This window comes from Eleutherodactylus coqui, chromosome 4 (genome assembly GCF_035609145.1).
Source record: "Eleutherodactylus coqui strain aEleCoq1 chromosome 4, aEleCoq1.hap1, whole genome shotgun sequence".
Lineage (NCBI taxonomy): Eukaryota > Metazoa > Chordata > Amphibia > Anura > Eleutherodactylidae > Eleutherodactylus > Eleutherodactylus coqui.
This window is the reverse complement of record NC_089840.1, coordinates 137,245,646-137,252,054: the sequence shown is the minus strand read 5'-3', so window position 1 is coordinate 137,252,054 and position 6,409 is coordinate 137,245,646.

Sequence of the window (6,409 nt, the reverse complement as noted above, 5' to 3'; positions counted from 1 at the left end):
GCCCTATCCTGAGTATGGGCCATCAATAGTTTACAACTGGACAGCCCATTTAACCGTGTAATCAGTTTTGCTGTTGCTCTGAATGATATCCAGTTTTGTTCATCTAAAGTGAAGCAACTAGCTAGGCCACAGAGCACATGTCAAACATAAGGCCTGCATGCAAAATCCCACCCGCCACATCATTTTATGTGGCCCACAATGCAGAATGACCGGCACTTTCACTGGAGGATGCAGCCAGTGCTTGTCGGATGGGGCGGTGCATCACAAGGAGCGGGGGCCATCTTGGAGCTGCGGCACACCTCCATACTGTTTTGTTCAGCATCTGACTAGTGGCGGCACAGCTCTGACAGCCATACCCGGCACCCTAGCCACCCTCCGACGTAGGAAGCTCAGGGCTAAAGAGGTGGAAAGGGAGAAACCCCATCATAGTGCAAAGAACTGCACAGCCATGGTAGGAGGTGGTAGCAGCTAGGGCTCATTGACACTATGCATATTCACTGCATATATCTATCGTCTTGAGGTTTTTTTTGCGCCCTTATTCATTGCGTTTATCACATGTGCAAGAAAATCCTAGTCTTCTCGTGCCTTTATGCACAAATATGTAGTGAACACACATGTATCATGTGTATTTTTGCAATCCCATTGACTTTAATGGGCAATTTTGGTCAATAACACGGACCAAAATGGAACATGCTGCAATTATTTATTACTTTTTTCATTTCCACGCTCATAAACTACACGAATTAAAGCATACGAATCAATAGATATTAAGCTGTCCATATTACGCACATGTCAATTAGCCCTTATAAACTGCCCTTTAAAGACAACCATAATGCTGATGTAGCCTTTTGTGAAAATGAGTTCGACACCCCTGTCAAAGTCTCTAGAGTCTAGATCGTGGATTGCCTTTAACCCTTGATGAAGTGGGGCTAGTTCATATTTTGATGGTTAAAGAATGGTTTCTAACCATTACAAGACTTCTGTAGGTACTTCATATACTGTTCCATGTCTATTTCAAGTGTATATATAACACTCAAGTATTACTATAAGGACAACAAAGTCTCTAAAAGCTCCATTCCATCCGCTATGAAGACCAAATTTTGTAGAACATCACAGATCTAATTGTTTCTGTACCATCACTGGTTGAATGTTAATGTTCATGAGATCTTTGTGGAGAATTCTAGAAGACCTCTACTAGCGGGCAGTGATGGCATAACAACACTAGCAGCATAACTACAACAAACTGTGGCCTGTATTTCCTGGGAATGTTGCCTGGAGCTCCACGTATATAAGAAGTGGACTTCAGATTTTGCCTTCCTTAAACTGTAATGTCTCTACTAATAAGTTACTTTACAGTTGTTATTGGCATATGCATTTGTGTCACTGCTGTAAAGTGGACGATGGAGCGAATAGTGCAGTAGTGCAAGGTACTTTGTTTCACTGCTGTTCTGCATTTTTGGGGGTTGGGAGGGTTAGATCTCTTACAAAATCATCAGTGCTTCCAATGAGTGTCTTATAATAACTGAGCGCTCCAAACCCTTCCGCAGCTCAGACAGCCCGAAATATACCCTTTTTGGCATAGTCCGTTTAGATCTTGAGTTGGAGCATTCTATGTTGATATTTAATTTGTAGGGCATTTCGTTGGCACTTCTGATACAAGTTCTGCGTTTTCAGTCTCTTCTGAGCCTGGTGTTCATGCAAACTGCAGCCTAGGTTTCAAACAGAAGTTGGCCATATACAAGTGCATTTTGGTATTTATATGGCAATTTTTTCCCCAACATATCTTGGGGTGATGGAACAAAGGGTAGTTTTCATTGGTGAAAATGTTATTGTACATAATTTAATTTGGAATGCAAAATTAATGATATGGTTATATACACTCATTGTCCAAAAAAAATCAAGCACCAGGCGGAGTTGTCAGAATGAAATGAAACTTTCTCCGTGTGATTGTAATGTTGATGTAAGTGATTAGAATATCAGAGCAAAAGCAGAATTTATTGTAGAGAACGGAACCCTTGTAGGGAGTCTCTAGGACCCTGTTGTACCACCTCTAGCTTGGATATGAGATATAATACGGGTGGTCATGGAGGCTCTAGTACCCTGTTTGGCCACCTTTAGCTTGGATACAAGATGTGATACGGGTGGGCATGGAGGCATACAGGTTCTGTATGGTATCCTGCCGCATATCGGTCCACATTTTCTGTAAGATGGTCCCATACATGTTCTACTGGTGATTAAATCTGGCGACCAGACAGCCATGGAAGTGTGACAATGTTGTGGGGACATTCCTGTGGCCCCCTTTTGTGTGCGGCCAAGCATTATCCTGCTGCCTCTTGGAAGCCGCCATGAGAGGAACACATGTGGCTGCAGGATGTCCTGAAGATATCACTGAGCTGTCATTGTCTCTCGTACCTCTACTAGGGGTGACCGACTGGCATATGCGATGCCCCTCCACCGACCAGATCAACATGCCAGCAGGAGGGGGGGGGGCAGTGTGATGCTCCACAGCTAAGGCAGGATTTAGGCCCTCACCTCGGGGTCTCCACCCACTGACACAGTTGTGTCAGTGCCAAAACTAAATCTCGATTCGTTGCTGATGACAACCCAGTTCCTCTTCGTAGCCATCCAGTTTTATCATTCACAACACCGCTGTAAACAGAGGCAATGGTGGGTGTCAAAAGCCATACATGTAATGGGCGCTGTAAGACCAAATGTCCTTCAGCCAAGCGCCTGGAAATGGTTCCAACAGACACAGGGGTGTAACGATGGTGTCACCTGTCTCTGGTGGACAACGATACAGTTGAAACTGCTGGTGCTTGTTGGACGATCAGATGCTCCTCTCTACTGGTGTTCTGTGTGGCGTGTTCTTAGCCTGGTCACCTTGTATGCCCTCACACATCCACTGATCTCAACACCTCCTAACAATCTGGTCAGAACAGCGAACACCCACGTGGTGGACAATTTTGTTGATACGACCATCCAGCTTCTCACATCCCAATAATGCGCCTCTCTCAGACTCTGGTAACTGGGTGAAATCTCTTCTCTGGGTCGTAGAGGTGTGTAGTGGTCAACAAGCTCCACACAAGCGGAAGAAGTCACTACACACAAGGAGCCTTTGAGAGCCTTTTATAGGCCAATGGGGGAACCACTTTCAGGGCCTCAGGTGACAAGACCATTCATCTAATTGCACAACTGTCAGCAATTACAGATCTGCCTGAGATGTAACTGCATGCCGAATTTTACATCAAAACGACAACTCCTAGGGGCTTTTTTTTTTCTTTCTTTCTTTTTTTTTTTGCAAAGAGGGTAGTAGTCCCAGTGTACCAAGCCATTCTTGAAAAATGTTGGCCCTGGCTTGTTTGGAATCCTGGGTAGACTGCACTTAGAGGGGTTGTTTTAGTTTATGGGTGCAACAGTTCTGTTGTGTGTGCGTGGAGTGTTCTCAACAGCCCCAATGAACACAACTCTTGGCTTGAGTTGATAAAATGTCTTAAGGCGAAACCATTTCTAATGCCTAATGTAGAATCTGGTGAAACTAATTTTTTTTTCCCTAATGCCATACAGTACATATGTTAGCTTCATATTGTCAACTTCTTCACAATATCCTTTTGTGATGCAAAACCGCTGATACAGACGCATGATCTTATCTGCCATGGGATCTGTCTTTTTAGAACCTATCCAGCTCTATTATAAAGAAAAAGATGGAGTGAAGCAACTTCTACTGAGACTGTGGATAGAGGAATAAATCTTTAGTGTAGAAACAGGATAAGGTGCTGCCTGCCCACTAATCGCCAACCGTGTAGAATTGGGCATGGTTAGGCTGGAGAAAAATATTGAAAATCGTTGACTAAGGGGGCAACTCGTATAATCAAAAGAGGATGTTGCAATGAGTAACTAACCTGGTTCTTCCTTATTAATTAAAAATGCTAATGCATTTTGGGGACACGTCACTTTTCACTGCCTTTTATGAAGAAGGGGCTCTGTATAACAATTGAAATAAAATGAAAAGCAGGTAAGGTTTAATGAAATGGTGAGGGGAGAAAAATATACATAAAAAGCAAGTGGCAGTAGACCTAAAAACACACAAATAATAACATTGCTATATACAAAAACGAATACATGTAATCTCTTGAAGGAAAATAAGTTTTCTTGAGACTTCTCATCGTAAAATCAAAGAAATCGCTGTTCTCAATCATGATGTACATAATAAATCTGCATTGTGTTCTGGAAAATTACATAAAGAAGTAGTAGTTAACTAGAAATGGGATAATATAAGGTGCCTATAAATGACATTAGCTACTCGTCTAGGAGTGAATTAATAGATGTGTAATAAAAAGTACTTTATAGTGTGACCAGAATAAAATAATTGGGAAGCATCTAAAGTAAAACTTATAGTGTGTGTGTGTGTGTGTGTATTAATATAATATATATTTTTAGCTATTATGGTGGCGGATGACCTTTAATATAAAAAGCACAAATTATATAACACATCTAAAAATGCATACGAACGGCAAATAAGCATTTATAAATGATTAGTATAACATGTTCAGGGATGCATAAAAAATTATAAATTATTTATATATATATAAATATATATATATATATATATATATATATATAATGCCTCATGGAAACATTGTGTATTATTCGTGGTTTTTAATTATCTAATGAAGAAAATACAGGTTAATTGCTCATAAAGTTGTGCCTCTAATTCCACAATTTTCAATATTTTCCTCCCAGCTCTATTTTGGGACACTGTGGCTGTTGGTAATGCTGTGATGAGCCCCTCAGACTACACCTATTAACATTATATTCAGGGTTCTGCCATAATGTGGGAGGAAGGTATCCTCTTCAAATTGCATGTCATGACTTGTGGACAATTCTATATAACCCCAACCCCCAAAAAAGGGCTCTCTTAATATTACTAGGACAAGTTTTAGTCAAAGTAAGCAAAGACAGAATGACATTTATTTATTTTTATTGTATGGGGTTAAGAATATGCAAAACAAGGTTTTCTGAGACTTAAAAAAATTTAAGTGTAAAATACTAGGAGCATACATTCCCCTAGTTCCAGCAGTACTGGCCCGATCCCGGAAGTTGCTGCAGTAGTTTAGTGATGAACGTCACACATGTGATCGGCTGAATGGTCACATGAGCGATGAATGGCACATGACCGCTGCAGTCACTTCTGGGATTGGACAGGCAGCAGCAGTGAACCTGAGGGCCATTGGAAATATTTTTTTCCTTTTATTTTACTTTCCTCTTTCTGGCTTTTTTTCCCCATTAAAACTTGTGAAAACCCCCTTTTAATTACCAGCTTCTGATGAAATTCAGTGAATGACTTAAAACCATGCTAGCTAATTGTCTTCAAAGAGGTTTCAAAGGGTGTCTAAGCCCATGAATAAGATCGACACTGTGTCTGGAAAGAAAACCCTTTTTGTTAATCTCAAACAACATTTTTAATACTCTAAAATACATTCTGAGAGTTTTTTCTTATTTATAATTGGTATACTTTTTGTCACCCTAAATTGTATAGTAACTCATTGATTGTGTATCTTATGTGAGATTTTTCATGTAAAACTCTTGGAGGTTATCCAGGCAAAAAAAAACACCTGAAATCGGGTTTGTAGTGCTGCACAACCCTAAAACCTACCTCTCCCGCACCCTACCCCTACCCTTCTGCCAGTGCCCAACGATCCACTGCTCTTGCTGTAGCAGCGATGATGTCCCCACACAAGGACATGTATGTTACGACTGCAGCGGTTATATGTTCCTGGTGTCGGTGATGTCATTGCAGCTGGAAGTAGCTAGTGGAGCACCAGCGAAACTGGTGCAGCGTGGAATTGGATTAGGAGCGTAAACCATCTTCTAGTTGTGCAACAGTGAACCGTTTAAACTTTTTTTCTTCTTCTGACTGGATAATCCCTTTAAACTCTGATATTTGAGTAGAAGGCTGGGCGACATAATCGCTGATCCTTTACAATGGTTTGGTTAGGCTCCATTGATCTACAATGAAACCTGAAATATAACTGTATGCTGCTGTTGAAACATTGACTGAAAATCTAAGTACCACTGCTTTATTGCATGTTTTTTGTGCTGTTTCATTGCTTTTCTGCTATAGGTTGCCTCAAACACAGGCTAGTAGTTACTGTAAGCCATGGAAGCAAATTCATTCAAGGGATTCTCCATTATACATTTATTTTTTCAAATATATGATTAATGCAGGAATGCGGTGAGGAAAGCTATGGTGTAACCCCCAGCCCAGCTTCCTTGCCTTTTTTCTGCCCTAAGTTTGGTGGAAGTTCTGCTCAAACTGAAGACTGTCTGTTAAGGAAGTGCTACTCAACAACCGTCTTGAAATGATTGTTAGGCAATGTCCCCCTAGTGATCTGACTGCATATCTAGCAAA